General features: G+C 32.4%; 1 protein-coding gene and 1 non-coding gene across 4 annotated transcripts in view; both read right to left on the reverse strand.

Annotated features, from left to right (window-relative positions):
• LOC118184709 (protein lin-28 homolog) overlaps positions 1 to 20,286 on the reverse strand; it is a 421,219-nt gene that overhangs the window by 114,715 nt on the left and 286,218 nt on the right. The gene's annotated exons all lie outside the window — the stretch shown is intronic.
• TRNAS-GCU (transfer RNA serine (anticodon GCU)) lies at positions 18,177 to 18,250 on the reverse strand. Its single transcript has one exon. It is a non-coding gene; the product is annotated as a tRNA-Ser (tRNA).

Raw genomic sequence — 20,286 nt, forward strand, 5'->3', positions numbered from 1 at the left:
TTAAAACATTAAATGTTTTAAAATGCTGTAATTCTTTAAAATTTTTTACTGAAGGATTCCAAATGAAAGGATAAAATATCCCCTGATATGGAAATGAGTAGATGATCATCTTATTAAAAAATAAAAATTTGCAGCTTATATAAACACTGCGTATTCATTGTCAATTAAAAACTGTCATGCTTTATCAATATGAGAATAACTAAAAATTTTATTGGAAATGTTTTAAAAATGTAACATTGGCAGCAGAGAAGAAAAACTAAAAATTTTGAAAAGTGAACAATCATCTGCAGTTTTTCCTGCTGTATTAGTTAATTAATACAGCAGCAGATGATAATTGTCTTATTTAAAAAAGATGCATTTCACACACATATAAACGCAAAAAGAGTAGTTATAAATGCTTATTCAGACAACTTATTATTATTAGATAAACTAAAACACTTCTTCAATGGATAAATGTCTTTCACTTTTTTCAGTTGATAATCAAAATAAATGCATTATTATTCTTGATTTAATTAATCTTAAAAGTGTATGTATGCGTATATTTTTGAAAAACTTCACATATGTTTCAATCACAAGATTACTATAGGTTTTCTTAATGAAATCAGTATTCCGTGTGTATGTACTCGGTCTACACTATTTCTGCTGATTTTTTCACAGCCAAAGAATGTTATCTATAATTCACACAAATATTACAACCATATCAAATATATCAGATAGCTGATGACTTGACGCAACTGAGGAGTATCATCAGCAGTTTTTTATTTATAGAAATTTGGAAAACGAAGATAAAAAATAAGGCTTTTAAGTCTAAAAATAAATATCAGTCAGCTTAAAAAGAGTAAAACGTATTTCTGCAAGAAAAGCATTCTTTAAAAATCAAAATGAAGGACGCTTAAAGCAGTTTTAAAAGCTAAAAGAAGTCCTATGTGGCAGAAAACGCAATTAAATGATCTGTAAAGTGTTTTCTGCAGTTGAAAAAGTCTAGAAAGCAGTCAGTAAGCAGTCAAAACAGATAAAATAAAACAAGCGACCTAAAAAAGGCTCTGCCGGCAATATTAACCCATAAGCATCCTTCGATAAAGGCGATGGATAGATTTAATGCCGCGCAATGGACGAAGAGCAAAAAAGAGCATTTATTTGGCCGGATTAGGGGCCATTATCTCTTAAGAGAGTTTCACTATTCCTCTCTCATTTTACCTGCGAGTCCGGTGTCAACGGTCTGGAGTCGATCCATCATCATATGCGATGACAGAACTCCCTGCAACATCCCCCCAGTTCTTTTTCCTGCCTTTCCCGTTTTTATCGCAATCGGATCTCTCGGAAACCTCTCCTGTTTCAAGCAGGAACTTCTCTGAAAATATATTACTAGTCTTGAAAAAAATTATTTTTTGCGCTTTCTGGTAGGAAAATTACTCAGGGGAAGACCCATTCTGATGGGGTGATGACTTCGTATCCGGTACTCGAGAGTAATTGTAATGCATCTAGGAAAAGCGCCAGAGAAAGACTTAAGTAGATACTTAAGCGTCATTCAGTGTATCATGGCGTTAAAAGGCAAGCTTTCGATTTGTCACGGAAACTTGATAACAAAAGAATCGATATACGTATGCTTTCTCAAGTTATCATTCACAAAAATAAATACTGAAACGCATTAAGAACAAAATAAAATTGTTTATTTTACATCCAAATTGTTTCGGATTCGTGATTTTGTAGTTTCTTTTCTTTTATATTTTAGTAACGTGCAAAGGATGACGCAAGTTTTGGGCTAAAATTTTAACAATAGGGGTCAGGCTCACTTCTAGTTTTTAAATCAAAATTACATTCTACTCATAAAAAAACAGAGCCAAAATATATTACTATGCGACTACGCAAAGTCAATGAGTATATAGATGAATTAAAATTATAAATTTTACTAAAGTTAGTGAGATCAGAAAATCATAAATCACAATTTTTACGTCTTACGGTGTTTGACGTGACTTTAATATTAGACATACTGTGTGTGAAAAACGGCCTCAATTTCTCAATCAGAATTGCTTGAAAACCTTGCGAATATATATTGTAATGATAGCAGAAAGAGCTTAAATAAGTGGAAGATTTTTTATCCTCCACTAAAATATCCAACTACGATTTACGTCCTTTTGATCTCAGCGATCTAATTAAATTTCGACGGATAACTTCACGGCAAATTAGCTCAAGACATGAAAGAGCGTGGGCCAAGCATGCATATTGTAACTACCCAATTTTTCATTGAAAAGATGAAAAGGAAAGGTTTAATCTTAACAACAAACAAAAAAGTAAAGAAAATAACTTAATACAATCTTGCGTTTTTTCGTTTTGCGGTGATTTGCACATAACGTGTTTTATTACTATTCTGAAACTGGAAAAAATTCTTTAGTTTGTTTAACAAAATTATGGAAGATAAAAAATACTTTTCGATATTATAAATCCACAGTTTGATTCAAACATTTTGGTGAATTTATTAATTTGATTCGCATTGTGTTATCATTAAGACGGTAAGCAGGTAAATATATACATTATAATTTGATAATTTGAAATATCATTGATGGAATAGATGTTGAAGTGTACTATAGATGCATTAAAGCTGTTATGATATGTCGTACAGGTAGACTCAATAAATTGCAGCGATGCCGAATTTAATTATTCCTTTTTTTTTACTTTAGCTGATCTTACATTTCAGTAATCTAAACATTGCATTTTAAAAATATAATTTTGAAAAAAGCAGACGTTACTTGGTCTTACTTGTGGGAGGCGCCAATTGTAATTGAATAATTTATTTTGTTTAATATGAATTAAGAAGATTGAAAGTGAGAATTAAGTACGCTCCACCAGTATCTGGGAGTATCGCTAATGATGTAAATAGTTAATTGCTTTTATTTTAAACACCTTCAAAGCATGGAATTAATTTTTAACTATATCTAGCTCTTTCAAATCCAAGTAGGGTTTCAACTTTTTGGTCCTAATTGTAGAATTAACGTGAACTCACTTTCATTGATTCTCATAGATGAAATCCCATTAAAGACCATGTAAGGCTGTCTAGACAAACTGATCTAAGTAAAGAGAAATTAAAGTTATCCATCTGTTAGAAAATGCTTGATAAAAATCCAGAAAAAAAATTGCAAGAAGAAACCATAAAAGATACTTTTAAACTATAGCCGATTCAGTGCTTCTGTTTTTTCGTGAAATATACTGAAGTGCGATATAACGTTCCTCAAACCGAAGTTTATATTTTACAAATTTTCCTGTTTCTTTTAACGTAGCCATCGGACTGTTTCTTCGAATTTTATGAATAATTTCATAGCTAATTTTTTTTCTCAAATAAACTCCATAAATTTTATTCAGTAATTATGAATTTTATAATATTTTTGTGTTCTATTTTGCGTTACATAAGAACTGAGGAACACTAACCGGTAAGCAGAGTGTTTCACAAAAGTTAAGTTTGATACAGCTCAAAACCAAAAATTTTTAAATACAAAATTTCAGCTTTTAATAAGTTTTTTAATAAATTACAAATTTAACCAGCATATCATTATGATAATATTTTTTATCTTCGTTGCTAATAATATTGGACTAAAAGGATAATTTGGTTTTAAATGAAATAATACACAGTTCCCGTGGAAGGACCGTGCTAAGAATAATAATATGTTTCAAATGACTAGCAATTCAAAAAATTAGCTTAGAATATAAGTTATGCACTATATCCATCAAACGTTTGCCTCTAAATTTTGACACAGGAATTTATCTCCGTGCAATAAATATTCAGTTCTTTCTTTAAATAACAAAGGATATTTTGAATTTTCATTGTTTACTACATTTAAACTGGGATCGTATGCCAAACAGAGATTCAAAAACCGAGATTCAAGAACCGATTTAAAAGCAGAATTATTTAGAAAATGGATATATTAAACTTATTTTTATAATATTACCTCTAAATTCAAAATATAATCTTAAAGAAAGAATATTATGATTTACATATTATTTTTACTCTTTTAAATAACTGTTAGTTTAAATTTGATTGGAATTAGAAATAAAATGGTTTATATTTCAAATGAAGTTCAAATGCGAACTTTTCTTCTATTTTTATTACCCTAAATTTAAATTTTTATTTTCAGCAGCAAGACAGGGCTCGTGAAATAACAAAAATCTTCCTCCTTAATGGTAATTTATTATAATTATAACTCCAAAGGGGCGTTAGCCTAGAATGACTATTAGTCTCCAAACGACATTTTGCCTCGAATCACTATAATAAATAATATCAATAAAAAGCGTTGAATCATTTTTCAGATTATTCCCACCAAATATGATTGAAATGTATTATATTTAAAATAATTAAATAATGAAGGATCTTCTTGAATGCATGTATGTTTTCCGCACTGTGAAGAAATAACATACCTAGAGCCATCCAATTTTGAATAATCCTCCACCTGAATATGGGGCACCTGGAAGCCCGAATTTTGAATTCCGAATTTGCTTTACTATTTATTTTATATTTTGTAACACTTTTAAAGAATATTTGATTAAAAACTCAATGATTTCAAAGCGAGCAGTAGCAACACTGTACGGTATAAAACATTTTTATCTCCAGCCCACGAGTCTATCTATCGTAAATTATAAAGATATGTTGTTTTTAAATATTTTTAGCAAAAAAAGGGCATTAGCCCAAATACTTTCGAAACGTGTATGTGTTGGTAAAAGACAAAACGCCCCTTTGGGCGTTTAATTAAGTAATGTAAAATATAAAAACTGTTTTTTTTCTATTTTTAATTTTATTTATTACTTTCCTTAGATATACTCTCGTAATTATTTTATCGTAATAGAGGGAAAATACTTGATACTAGTTATGTGAGTGGATAGGTTTTAGAAATAAGGTATTTTTCCATAAAATCAAATAATAGAATAGATTAAAGTGGCATAGCAAGCTAAGGTTTTTCTCGGAATTTAGACAGAAAAACAAACGAAGTTAAGTAAAACGGGGATATTTTTAGATTTCGAAATCGTGACATGATAAGCCGAGTCATGATGTGTCTAGTTGCGATTTAAAGATATTTGATTTTTAACGCTATTCTTTTAAAAATATTTTGAAAGATGAGATATGACGTTACATTTTTAACCTTTTCTTTCTAGTAAAAACTCACGTGTATCAGAAAATAATAGTTTTTATTGGTATACTGCGTAGATAAAATTATCTTCTTCCAGTTCAAAGTGATCAAGTGCAATACTTTGAGTTATTGATTGAATGTGTATTTAAATTTTTATGCTGCTTTTGTTCTAATTTTACCCCTCCTTTCCAGGCGGAGCTTATGGCATTAAATGGGAGGGAAAGTTACGAAATCCTCTTAAATGACAGCAGGTTTGGCGGCGTGAGTGCAGATTCATGTTCGTCGAAGATTTGTGCCGAGACAATGGGATTTCTCTTATGATAGACTCTCAACTGCTTACGAAGTCTTGCTTTTGGAATCGAAAGAAGGGCTTATATCTAAGCTCTTTTTAACTAGAATTTTCTCTCGCTTTCTTGTCATTTGGTACCATCATTTTTCTCATATATTCTTTATACTTTTATTCTCCTTACTGAGTTTTGTGTTTCTCCAGACTTAGTTTTGTGTTTTTCTGCGAAGAAATACCGAAGATTTTTGAAAAATGTTTTATAAATTACGAAACCCATATTGGCGACAAGTTAAATATTAGAAAATATTTTCTTATTTTTGAGAGGAGAGCAAATGCTTATTAAAAAAACACTTGTTACGCTTTATAAACGGTTTCCTAAATAGACAAAATTAAAATTAAGAAATTTTACCATTACAGATTAAAATGTATAAAAAGCTTATCCTTCTTCAAAGAGCGTTCTTTCTAAAGCCTTTTAACTTCTATTAAACGATATTACTTCAATAAATTAACAAATTTTTACCCTTTTTTCTGCGAATAGTTTGGGTACGGGGCACGTAAGTTCCCAAAAAGACCGTGAAGAGGAGGCATTTCTTTATTACATACAAAATTCTGTACCACTTTATACCTGAATTTGTTTCTTTCTAATATACTACTTTTGTATCTTGAACACATTTCAAAATGCAGATATACGTACACACTTAAAGTGTATTAGTACGAATGCTGTTGAAAGTATTCATATGGATTAGTATTACTTTTTATCGTCATTAATATCATCAAACAATATGTTGCATTCTGTTTGAAAAAAGATCTGATATAAAATTTACCTTATATAATTTTTCTGCTGCAACTGAAATCTACTATACCGAATTCACTATAACATCATTGCCCAAAATCAGAACTATAAACTACAATCAGAACTTTAAATTACATTCCACAATTTAAAAAAAGGAATTACCATTAAATATTTAAAAAAATCACATTAAAAACTGCAGTCTTTGTGCTCAGAATCCAGTGTAACATAGAAGGAGTTTCAAGCTAAACATTTACCACAGGTATAACAGCTAAGGGCCACATCAGTTGCAGATTAGTTAAGACCCCTGAATGCTAATAGTCTGACCTGAGTTCGATCGAGCCAAGGCGATCAGTCTGGCTGCATAGTTGGCTTGTGTAGTTTTCCCCATGTGTAACGTGAATACGAGACAGTTTCCTTTAGGAAGTCCTCTACAGAGACATACCCTTTCCTTAGGTAGATAGCCGCTTTGTGCTTTGCAGTATTCAAATAGCCTAACTATAATCTAAGCCTTATAGTTGAAAAAATTATTTCCAGAAATTTAGGTTTGGTTTATGGAGATTACGGCAAAGCTCACGAGGGCTATCTGTTTAAGGGAAGGGATGCCTTCGTGGAGGACTTTCTAAGGGAAACTGGCTCGTATACACGTTACACATGAGGAAAACCAAGAAAACGCCCATGAAGCCAGCCAGTTTGCGGGATTCGAACCTCGGACCGAACTACCAGTGTTCAGTGACTTTACCGCTCGGCCGCTGGTGGGCACCCAAAAATCTAGGATACACTATATAAAATCATATACCTAAAGGGAGTCGTTTAAAGCAACCGTGCCAGCAGGCAAGGAGTAAAATTGCTTTGATGTTATTCGATCAGAGGTTAATCATACGTGAAGTATTTTGCGCTTACGTAACAAAGAAAAGACCTACTTATTCAAAAAATAATTGGAAATGTTTTTTCCTGCAGCGTTTGTTTGCGAAAGGGCTGAGATAAGAGTTTCTATTTTCTGACAATTAAAATTTTTTAGAGGACGCAAAATTAGCTTAATGTGTAATATCTTCAAGATGTTAAAATTTCATCTCATTGCTCTTAATTACTCTTTAAATTCTAAAAATTTTAATATTCTTCAAGAGAAAAGAATTTGAAAACCTAAAAAACATATTTTTAAAACAATTCCGAACCACGACACTCAGGTTGCTTTGTTAAAAAAAGTTCATGAATTTCAAAAGAAGGTAGGGATTTAATACGAAAGCAATATATGGAGTTCAGATTCGATCGTATTAAGAGCATACATGAATCCAGGAATGGAGTTTAAAATTGTTTTCGTTAGAAAATCGGTTTGTATCAAAGTAATCTTATTTTGAATAACCTAGGTAAAAACCATCTCCCAAATGAAAACTATTTTGAAAGAATAAAATAAATATGCCATCTTTTCAACAATCAAATAAGTGTCATTATTATGCATTATAATATCTCAAAGACTGATTTTTCTGCCTTCAGGAATTTATATTTTTTATTACTAAAAATACTGTTAATGTTTCATATTTTAAAGGCAATTTCACTCTTATTGTTTTTTTAAATTAGTGAATGTATATAACTACTTTAACTCACAAAGTTCTGAAAGACTATCATAACATGTATCTTAGCAGATTTTTACCAGATTTAATGCAGGGTAAAATACCAATATTTATGAATATTTTAAAGCAATGTTTATAATATAATTATAATTGTATTTTCCCTTCAGTTTAAAAGTAGACATAATATTGTTGTCTTGTCCATGCATTTCATGGAAGAATGGTTGCCAGAACCTCAAGGAGGTTGAACGTCTACTTCCACTCAAAGTTTGAGGGAAAACAACCCGGGTGGTTCAAAATATCTTTATGGAATACATTACCAGTTGGAAATATACTATTTACACTTTTGCGTCTGAGCCATGTATTTCGTAGTTTTCTCCTTTGGCAACGTAAATACGAGATATCTCTTAGAAAGCTCTCTGCGTAAACATCCGTGCCACTAAGCGTTGCTCTTATTTCATTTATCGAATTCAATTAAGCAAAAACACAGTGTTCAGATTAGTTTTGCTCCGATGATAGTAATGTGAATTATCATATAAAAATCTTCTTGCAGTTTGAAAACTAGGAAGCATTCAATTACTCAATCGAAAAATTTATTGCAATTGTTGCAAAAAATTTTTGTTCCGAGGTTCATGATACCAACTACTCAATAATATTTCATAGATAGCTGAATTCCTTCGGCAATGATTAATCAAGGTGAATTTATAGCCGTTTGTTTACTGTTCAAGTATGACTATGTAATAATGAAACATTGTAAACTGAGTGCTAATTGTAGAGCCGGAAAAAGCTACATTACATAAAAAAAAGTTAAAAGGGCTCCCCATATATATCCGATTATAAGCTTACCACCGCGGAAATGAATGCCAAATTCCATTGAATTCTGTCATCAGCATGGATAAAGAGAGCTGAAAGATTTCAATAATCTGTTTGGTGAGACAAGCTTTAATGAAAATTCCTCGGAGAAAAGACTAAAAGAGAAAAATCGAAATGCTTCTCTTTACTCGTCTATAAATGCCCAAATGGGCTTCATTTAGATCTCGATTTGTTCAATAGCTTACAAAATCGGAGGTATTTTTTGTTGGATCCCTTTTTCTCTACAACTGCTGTCAACGCCATCTAAAATCGTCCTCAAACTTCAATCAATTACTCCACGAATTGTTGTTTGCAATCAAGAAAATTTCTTTCGTCTGCAATGAAAAAGTAGAGTCGAAAAAAGGAGAAAAAACAGAAAAGATAAGAAAGAGATGAAGGCTTTAGTTTCATTCCTATCTTCAATCCTATTAACTTTGAACAAAACTTCTGAAACCCAAGATGAAAGCATTCCATCGAAATAGCTTTAACCTCTTTTTCCCCCCAAGGAGCAATTTTTTTTCCAATACCTTTTTCTTCATCATTTATACGACTTTTTATATTTATTTTTTCGCGTCTCTACTATTTTCTCATCTTCCACTATACTACTACTGCTGTACTTTCGACAACAAAAAGAAAATACCTAGAAATATCGAAAAGAAAAAATATATATACAAGAAAAAAAAATAATAAAGAAGCTGAGAAGAGGAGAAAGAAAAAGTATAAAAAAGAAAGATTTTCATCTCGAATTTCAGAACTTTTTTCTTTCTCCCCTGCTCCTTGCTTTTCTCCTTTCTAGCTTTCCACTTTTTTGCAGTAGTAGTAGTTTTCTTGCACTGATATTCTTGTGAAGTTCGATTAGTTTCTTCAAGTTGGGTGACTCAATTCATGGATTCTCGGCGTCAGCCAATTACTGGACCGTCCGTGACTGGCAGAAAGAAGAGGTCACGTGATTCGTCTTCAGTTTTTCCCTCCTACCACCTAGCGGCGACAACATTTTTGACTTTTTCCATTCAGCTTTATCTATTACTATTTCAACTCCCATGGACACGATTTTAAACAAATTCAGCAAATGCATTCATTTTACTATTAACATTACTGAATGATGTAACTACTGAACTCTGCAGTAGTAGATTTCCCAAATTAAATTAAAGCGCTTTAAGTTTAGCCATGTAAATGTGAAGTGAATGCAAATCTGTTAGAAGCGAGCCTAATATTTTTTACAAAACTCTCATCCAATTTTATTAATCCTGGAATTTGTGAAGTCTGTCATTGTACATCATCGAAGCAGATGTGTAATACATAGAAAGCATTTGTTGTAACAAACACTTACAAGTTATCGAATTAAAACATATTATCGTAAAATCAGCATAACGCATTCCCCAACAAATTGAAAAAAATTATTTAGTCTCATAAATTGCAGTATATACTTCTGTCCTAGATTTACTATCAGTTTCGGCTAATAAATTGCTAGCATTTTTAATGTACGGGAAATTTCGTTAAATACTGTGTGCAAATACATCGTCTTTATTACACGTATGTAGGTCTAAGTTCTTTGGCCAATAGATTGCCAATACTTCCGTATCTTAACGAACACATTTCTACAGTTGCCGCTCAGACGGTTGTAACTGTCCATCCATTCATAGGAGTGAATGTGGCAACCTATTAGGCGCTTGCACAATAAAATCGAAACCATTTCTGGCCTAGGAGTGGCCAATGATGAATAGGCAAGTGGCCGCCATTGTATTAAAAATATTTCTTTTAAGTTTAATCAAAATGTAAGATGTCAGTTTGTTAGCTTAAGAAAGTAAACAAATCTACATATGACCTTCACGACGTTTCTTAAGATTGAATTAAAAGGCTAGTAGCCCGTTAGATAAAGAACGTAACATCACAGAATTTATCTTCACAGTGCTTTAAAGGGTTATGCAGTGTTTAAGCAGAGATATGGAAAACTGATTACAAATTACTGGAATTTAGATAAATTTTATCGCGTTGACAGGTGTTTAAAATGATATAGTAAAGCAACAATTTTAAATGAAAAAGAGAATTTTTTGTTCAACTAAATAAAAAAATTCCATTTTTCTTTATGAAAATTAATATTTTTACTTTCTTGTACAAAGTAAATAAAGTAGTATTGCAATCGCGAAAAAAAATCGGGTTTCAGATTTCAACTTAAATATCCGTTTTGGCTATTTAAAAATCTATTTTTTGACTATTTGTTTTTTAGTGATAACTGTACGTATGGACAAAGTCAGGGCCTTTTTATTCCAAAACGGATTGTAAAATAGATTTGCATTGGAATTTTTCGAGACTTCTGTACGTACGTACACATGTATTTGTCATAAGTCAAAAATGATTAGCCGTAGAACGTTAGAATTTTATGTATAGAATTGCTGTAAGTTGTGTACCTTCCTTTTTTATTGCAATCGGAAGAACCGTAAGTATATATATATATATGTGTTGTATGATCTTAAATTTACTTAGTTCGAAAATATATATGCCCCCACTCTCCTTAAGCTGCTTAAAAGTCCTTACCCGACCTTTATTTTCGAAATCAATGGTGCAGTCATATACATCCAGTTATAAAATTGTTTTAAATAAAGAAAATATTTATGTTTTTTGCAATCTCGAATTAAAAAAAAAAATTAATAGTAATTTTCGACAAATAACGAAATCTAATTTCTAATGTAGTCTCCTATTTTCTGTATTCTCCTGCTTTAAGTTCCAAACGCAACTACACGCATATCCATAAATTAAGGATAATTCAGAGTCACGCGGAAATCGAACTCTAAAATAAATATATCACCTGTAAAATCACAACACACATCTTCAAGAATCATATCCAAATTTCAGGAAGTAACCAGATGACACCGATGGTACGTCACAATGACGAGAGTGTAAGAAAGTGATATATAAGGAATACAGGCAAAGAAGTAAAATTGTTCGCAGGCGCTTTATAAGCATTTCAGTGCAATCACCGAATAGTTATGACACAAAGGACGCATTTGGATGATTTTGTACGTGGTAGAATTATCGGCCGTCTGGAATGTGGGCGTACCCAACTGGAAGTATCAGACGAACTTGGAATTGTCCAGAGTGTCATCTCCAGGCTTTGGCAACGATTACAAGATGATGGTAATGTGAGTAGACGTTACAGCACAGGTCGCCCCAGAGTTACAACACCGAATGAGGACCGGTATTTGGCAGTTACTGCCAAAAGAAACAGGCGGAGCACAATCTCAGACCTGTCTCCTCAGCTCTCTTCAGCCACTGGTACGACAATTTCAAGGCAGACCGTGTACAGACGCTTAGGGCAGATTGGTCTATATGCTCGTAGACCTGTCAGATGCGTTCCACTTACTGCAACTCACTGCGGTTAGCCTGGAGTAGAGAGCATGCATTGTGGACACCGCAACAGTGGGCTTGTGTGATGTTTTCCGACGAGTCCAGGTTTAGCTTGCAGTCTAATTCTCGCCGGACTTTCATATGGAGAGCTCCAGGTACCCGTTACCACCAAGAAAACATCTTTAAACGACACCTTTACGGTCGTGCAGGAGTGCTTGTTTTGGGTGGAATTATTCTGGATTCCAGAACTGGCCTGCGTGTTCAAAATGGAACCATGACAAGCCAAATCTATCGGGACGTCATTCTGGAACACATGTACGTTTGTTTCGGGGCGCCATGGGCGCACAATTTGTGTTTATGGATGACAACGCCCGTCCTCACCGCGCAAACATCGTAAGCGAATGCCTTCAATCGGAGGATATCACCCATATGGACTGGGAAGCATTCTCACCGGACTTGAATGCAGTAGAGCACGTGTGGGATATGCTTGGCCGACGAGTTGCAGCCCCTCAACCTCCTCCTACATGTCTACCGGAACTTCGGAGAGCAATGCTTTTTGAGTGGTGTAATATCCCCCAAGATCAGATCGATAATTTGATATTCAGCATGCCTAGGCGTTGTACGGACTGTACTGCATCGTCTGGGAGACATACAATGTATTAACAATCATACCAACCATGTAATATTGGTTTTTTGTAAATAGGTTGTTTTTGTAATTTGCTCCAGGGAGAAAAAATCGCTATTTTTTTGATAATATCAAACATATAGCATCTTTTTTTGCTCTTTACCTTTTGTTTAATAAATAAGCTTTACAAATAAGTCAAATTTTTTTTGCTTCTAACTCTTCCTTTGCCTGATTTTGCATTATCCTTAATTTATGGACATGAGTGTATTATTTGAGCGTAATGACTGAAATAGAAATGTTAATTGTATGCTTATGGAACAGCCATTATATTGTTATGAACATTGTACATAAATAGATGATTTCAGTATAATTATATGTGAAACAGCTGTATTTTTCTGTACAATGTAAGTGTATTGTACTTGAAACATCTAGAGAGAAAAGCTATGTCTGAAAAGTAAGAGTACAGGGGCAACTCCTTTTAACATTGAGTAAACGGGTATCTCGGTAGTTTGGCGAGACATCGCCAAGCTACCAACGGTTTCGGCGACTCAGTTTTGTCGCCAAATTTGGCAAAAAATTGGCAAAAGTCACCAAACCTGGCGACGATTTGGTTACGTTTTGGTCCGATCCGTGTATCACAGTAATAGGTATTTTAATTGAATAAATAAGAATTGAGCACCATATTAGCTGTAACCGTAATGCGACCCTCATATTGCCTTCGAGTAATTTCGAGAAGCAGAACGTACTAGAAGTATCTTGACGGCCGGTGAAGACTATATAAGGCCAGAGAGAAAATCTGCTCTAGTTGTTGCTACTGTTAGCTGTAAGTTCCTCGTGAGTTCCAAATACTATCTCCGATTTAGTTTTGCTGCGCTTTGTATCCCATTGTGTTTAACGTTCTTAGGAGTTTGAAGTGTAATTACTGTACTCAGGGATACTATGAACACCTGCACGATTATTTCTGCGGAAAGTTCCAGAAATATGAAGCGTTTCTTTTGATAAAATAAATTTTATCAACCTATCATCAAACATATTTATTCAATGACCTATTTGCATTCAATCTATCAAAACGCTTACGCACGCAACAACATTATGCTACTTTATCTAACATTTATTATAAATATAACTTCTTATTTTCATTCCATACATATCAATACATTACTACAAGACTAATTAAGCTAACCAAATTATATTTCAATTCATTACAAATAAGACACAGGTTATCTACGTTAAGTCAGTTTATATGTAACGTAAAATGATGTTCTTTGCCGACCTTTATGCGTCGCAATAATATTGATAATAATCATATAATTTAATTTTCTGGTTAATGGATAACTCAGGCGCAAATAAAAGTATAGAAGACACCTATACTGTGCCAATGATAATCAAAATTCATCTGCGCATACTAACCCTAAAGGCAAGACACAACCTACAAGACTTAGTGGGCCTTCACGCAAGGAGAAATTTATAGAACTTGGTTGCAAAACTTGTTGTACAAATATAGAACATTACATTAGAATACAGGTAAAAATGTAAGGTGTTATAAAAATAAGAATAAGAAATTTATACATTGGAGAAACGGAACTAAATTCCAGCTGATCCAGTTATATTCGTTATTCAACAAGATATACATAAAACGGATATCCTTTGTATTAAAATTAGATATTTTCCCTTTAATTATATTTTTTAAATCATTATTTTATGCAGATAAGAAATCAAAGCAGCATAAAACATTCGGGCAAGCTAAAACTAAAGCTGTTTTACTTGTTTTGCAAAAGTGGCATAAAACTTTCATTCTAAAATGCTTAAGATCAGAAAAATAATTTGCAAAATTTAATTTTGTTCAGTAGATCTTCCCTAATATGCACATTTATTTTTTGCTTATTCTACCTACGGCTAAACAACCGAATTTGTTTTCTTTAAAATAACATCATGCTCCTTTCACTTGTTTTACACATCGATGACCTAGCAACTAAAGCCATAAAAAGCAGTTTAGCATGAGATTGATTCCCAGCAACTGAACATCAAGCTTGTTTTTCTCATGTTCAATATGAATACAAGCTAATTCTCCTCAAGAAACCCTACGCGAAAGTCTCTAATTCTAGACGATAGCCCCAGAGGGCTTTGTTACAATTCATTAAATACCCAGCATTCTTCTGTTTCATTTCAAGGTTTATTTAATTACGGCAAAGCATACAAGGGCTATCTGCCTAAGGAGAAGGATACCTTCGTGCAAGATTTTCTAAGAGAAACTGACTCGTATACACGTTACACATAGGAAAACCAAGAAACGCCCGTACAGCCAACCCGTTGGCAGGTATTCGAACCCCGGATCGAACTACCAGTGTTCAGCGACTTTACCGCTCGGCCGCTGGTGGGTCTTTTGTTTCAAGAGCGATAATTTTAGGTTCTAACTTTTGTAAAATATCGCTATTATTTGATAGGATGACTTTTTCACACTGTTTTAAATATAAATTACAGTTTTCTACATTTAAAAGTATTAATTTACTTCCAGCAATTTTTAAGTGATTCTTAATCAGTTTTCAAATGTTGAATCCTAATATGCATTTATGTTTCACCATAATTCATAAATTTTAAGGGAACGTAGGCATTAAAGCTCATTAAATTTCTCTTAGAATATAATTCTTTCTATACAAACATTTAACATATAGTTTAATAGTAACAAGTTTTATATAAAACTGAGGAAAATAAATCTATGGTTCTTTAAGGCTTAGCAGTAAGTTCATGTAAAAGAAATTTTGTGTTATGAGGTATCTGTTTCTTAACACTTCCATCCACATAAGAAAGTATTTTTCAGTAAGGCGTGCTTGTAGGCTTATCAGTAATTCTATAGGCAGTATAGAAATCGCTGTAGAAATAGCTTTGTTAGAATAGTTTAAAGTAATGTTTGACTTAATTATTAATCTCTTTCATATTTACAGCTACAGAAATATGAACAAATTCATTCACATTTGAAAATAAAACAATCTTAGCATTTTGAATGAACTCATGAGAAGGCTCCAAATTTCGAAACTATATGGCAGCTTTAGTTCAGTCTTTAGTATTTGGAGTCATAATATTAGCTCTTAACCGAAAATAACTTTCGATCGGAAAACGCAGCCCCAATACTTGATGAAAAAAAGAGAAGAACAATTGTTGAGAATCAAAAAAGCAAGATTAAAAATAAGGCCAGACAGGGTTTGATTGAATCCTAGTCCATCTTTTTCACGGCCTCATTCCATTAGTTGCAAAGTCATAAATAAATTCCGCTCCCGAGAATCACCGGCTCCGCTGACGTCTAGGATCTTTTTATATTCAGAATTACTGATAGGAAATTTTTTATTTTTTCCTTGTCTTTTCCCTTTATATCATATTTACCTCTTAGTTTTAAGGCTATATACGAGGAAATAAAATAGCTGAATTAGTCTCATGTCATGATGTAAGACTAATACACATGAGCAAAATTTCAGGATAAGTCATAGACATTATTAACTATGCCTAGTAAACTAGGTGAGTTTTATGCATAAACAGTTTGGTAACTACTTAATCGCTTATTTAATGAGTAATTTTTTTTTTAATTTTCAAATTTATATTAATCTCAGTGCACGCAGAATATATATAAGTCTCATTTACAAAAGTCTCAGTGCAAACAGAATGGAGGAAAAATTAAAAGAGTTAAAAGAGTATCGTGTATTCTAAAAGAAAGATACAAGTGTTATATTAATATCATACATTGAGCTAATAACTAAGTAAATAGATTTACTTTAAAGTAAAAATTAAAATGTAAGTAATAACATCATAATAACATCATTTAATAAGTTTTTGAAATGTAAAGCTGTTCATAGTAGACGACTATGATTTTCTTCAAACGTTCCCACGTTCCCTTCCAATAGATGAATTCTTAATCATTATAGAGGAACTTTCAGAAGAAATTAATAATTGAAATTTACAGAAATGCGAAGTATTCTGAATACCAGTCTCGTTTTTGTTGTTGTTAACTGCGAAAATGCAAATTTAAAAAAGACAGAATTTACTTCAGTATTCTGTCTTTTTTACGTTTGGATTTACGCAATTTTCTGAAGTCTGTCAACAACAATTAACAAAAAAAAAAAAAAAAAAAAAAAAAAAAAAAAAAAAAAAAAACTGTCATCAATAATAAACAGGAAGTCACTATAATGTGTTTATATTTCGATATTTAGAAAGTTTTCAGCAAGTTTTACTTTTTTGGTTTCTTTTCTAAAATCTTTGGACCTTTATATTCGTGGCATAATATTATTTTACGCTACTATGGATTTGCATTCCTTGCAATTTGGAAAGTGCTGGCAAGCAAGAAACATAAAGGTCTTTAATTTATCTTTCAAAGCAAATACTCAATACTTTCTCAAACAACTATTTCTCAAAGAATTGGCAAAGAAACTTCGCCAGTTCGCTCTTCACTTGGCAAAGAATTTAAATTTTTAAGTTACCTTTCAAATTTAATCAGCCGGTAATTGATTAATAACCTGAGCGATTTTAAAAGAAGTTGTACTTCTCAATAGCTTAAATCTTTATTTCATTTTTTATAATATATCTAATTAAGCTAAATGATGCCACTTTTAATTTATGATATATCTAACTGACAATTCTGAATATTTGAACCATCATTATAATTAATAAAACACGCCCCTAATATTTTATGTTATACGTTTTAGTAATGAATTTTGCTTTATTCATTTTGTTTCATCCAAAGGTTCATACAATTTACAAGCTTTACGTCGAAACACAGTACGCAATATCTGTTATTTGTTCGAAAAAAAGAAAGTAATAAAGGGAAAAAAAATTATTTTGCAGTTGATTAACAGAATACCGAATGTTATTTTGTCACTGATTTGATTAAAAAGGATGATAGTCATAAGTAATTCATCATGATTTTAATCCATTGTCCACATTAATTTCTTTATCTTACTCTTACTTTTCTATAATTGTAAAATCTCTATTATAATTATAGTAGATATTTGTTTTCAATTTGTTAAACAGATGTATGAAACATTATTTTTTAAAATGCAAATGTTCATAATTTTTCTGCGGTTTGAAGTATTTAGCCGAATTCCATAAGGCAAATGGGATAGAATATGCACATGCGCTCTGGAGGTTTAGCACTTATACGTATGAATTAAAATTTCTTCTATTATCAGATTCTATGAAATAAGAAAATAAGTGTAATAAAGTGTTGTTTGAAAGTTAAAAAATTATGAAAACACAGTTGTTTCTTTTTTCTTTAAAAAAGTATGACAAAACATCTGAAGAATAACTGTCTGAAGGGTAAAATAACCTTCCTGAAGAACATTTAAATGGAAACTGGTTTGCCTTCACTTCACACATGGGGAAAACTACTAACACGTCCGTGTTGTCAGCTTACTTTCTGGGATTCGAATTATCAGAGTTCAGTTTTCTTATTTGCCCCTTCCAGAAAAACACCGATGAATATGTAAGGGGAAAAAGTCATATATTCAACACCTCATATTACTTTCCTCTCATAACGTATATTAAAATATATTTTCATTATTATAGAGACATTATGATTTTTTTGGAAGCAGGAAAAATGAAAAATTAATAAAGCCTTCGCCGGGAATCGAACCACGGACCTCTGGAATAGCGGTCCAGTGTGCAGGACCACTACACCACGAAGGCACTCTTTGTAATTAATTTCAGACACAGCGATAATTCGCCTTACATATATTAAGAGTTTGGATCTAGTTTGTGCTCCCAAAGAAAGTCAACCTCTATAGTATAATAAATCCTTATTAAATTGTTATACGAATTTTTCTGTGCGATGTTACTTATGAAAATATTAAATCATTGCATCAACCCAAAAAAATGTCCATGTTAAAAACACTTATAATCTCTTCTTGCGGTTCTGCTCGTTACAATATATTTCGAAATAGCTATTAATCAAGAGCGAAACAATAACAATGAAGAACTAATTAACCCTTACCTTCCGATACCGATCTCAACTGGCAATATCGACCCAATAAATAATGTCCGTGCAGAGGTTTTTATTGTCTTCTATTGCCTCTTTCTCATAAAATCTAAGGGGCTCAGTGTTTGTTAACTGCGACCGGTGCAGTTTATCCAGTCCGGAATGCCCCTAATAAGGAACTACCTTTGTCCGGAACCTACTTGATCAATTACGTTTTTCTTCTTTTGGGGGAGATCGGAGTAACAATAACTTTCCACCCGCTAAGGACGACCTCCGTTGGTCAACAATGAGATCTGATCCTTAAGGCATACAATGATCCAACAATAAAAGCAACATCCACGAGCGGCGCATTGTGAACTCGATGACCGCGGGTTCCTTTTCCCTTCTTCCTGTGAAAAAGTCTAATTTTTTTCTTTCTGGTCCGAGGTGTTTTTTCAGATAATTTCTTGCATTTGAAAGGGAATATAAAGCAAGAATGCAATCAGAGCTTAAAGGCTTAGATTCGATGTAATATGTTTTGATGTAATACTTTTATATCTATCGTATACACTAATCTTTAACTTTGGAGCTTTCTCTTCCGTCAAATAGATCCTCAGATATTCCTCAGCCACTAAATAAATAACAAAAGAAAATGAGAAATTATCTGAAGTATGTACACCGGATTCCGTTTAAAAAGTTACCAGATTTTGGCAAACTCGATGTTACAGCAAAACATATTTCACGCCTGTTCATATATGTATCAAAAATCTAATAAAATCGGCAGTATATTTCATTTTGGTATATTAAACTAAATTCGTAAAGTATTCAAAGCTATTGAACAGGAAGCAATTTAATGAAATTTTATAAAAGTAATCAGATGTATTTTTAAATTGTAAAAGCCAATAAAACTGATATTTAAATAGGTTGGTTTGGCTTACTGAGTTACGGTAAAAAAGAGAGAAAGAGAACTATTTCCTTAAGAAGAAAAATGCTTTCGTGGTGGAAGTTTTAAAGGGAATGCTTCGACTTGTGCTAGACGTATAAAACACCACTAAAACTCATAAGGGTAGCAACCGCCAACCATTCACTCCGAGATGATCAGCGACAGTCCGTGGGCTTAGCCGACTAGTTCATCGTAAATTCGAATTTAATGGAGCTATAAAATTTGAAAGCTTGATATTTGATTAAAAACCTTTCCCTACGTGTACTAAATATAAGAACTCATATACACAGCTACATAGCGGTAGATTTAAGTGTTTATTTATTATTTATTTCAGTAAACAAAAAGAAGCTACGTTTAAAGATCTTGCTGTAGCAAAACAATGTATTATTGATTAGACAATCTCTTATAAATGAGTAAACATTTATACAAATGGAGGAATCCATAGAGTAGAAGGTAAAAGATGAAACTCGACAAGAACATATTTAAGTAAATTGACTGAATTTCAACAGATTGGCTAATTTCTCTTATGTTGTGTGCTTATTTGCATTTTTTGCTATATTTAGCAGTTATCAAACAGAATACCGTAAATAAATGGCAGCTCTTCTCCGATGATAAAATAAATTAAAATCTTGTGAACTCGTTAAACACAGAGTACAGTGCTGCGAGTAGAGCAAAATTTAAAAGAACAAGGTTTTTTAAGTCATATAAAGATCTAATTATGCAGCGGTATTTGCAACGTTAAACTGTTTTTATACTTTACATCTTTTAGCCAGTGCAAGATATTTTATTATTGCTCAACTTTTAATCATGTTCGCAAAAAGCAGT

This window comes from Stegodyphus dumicola, chromosome 3, assembly GCF_044657685.1.
Source record: "Stegodyphus dumicola isolate Sdum_Otavi_A_Nest chromosome 3, ASM4465768v1".
Taxonomy (NCBI): domain Eukaryota; kingdom Metazoa; phylum Arthropoda; class Arachnida; order Araneae; family Eresidae; genus Stegodyphus; species Stegodyphus dumicola.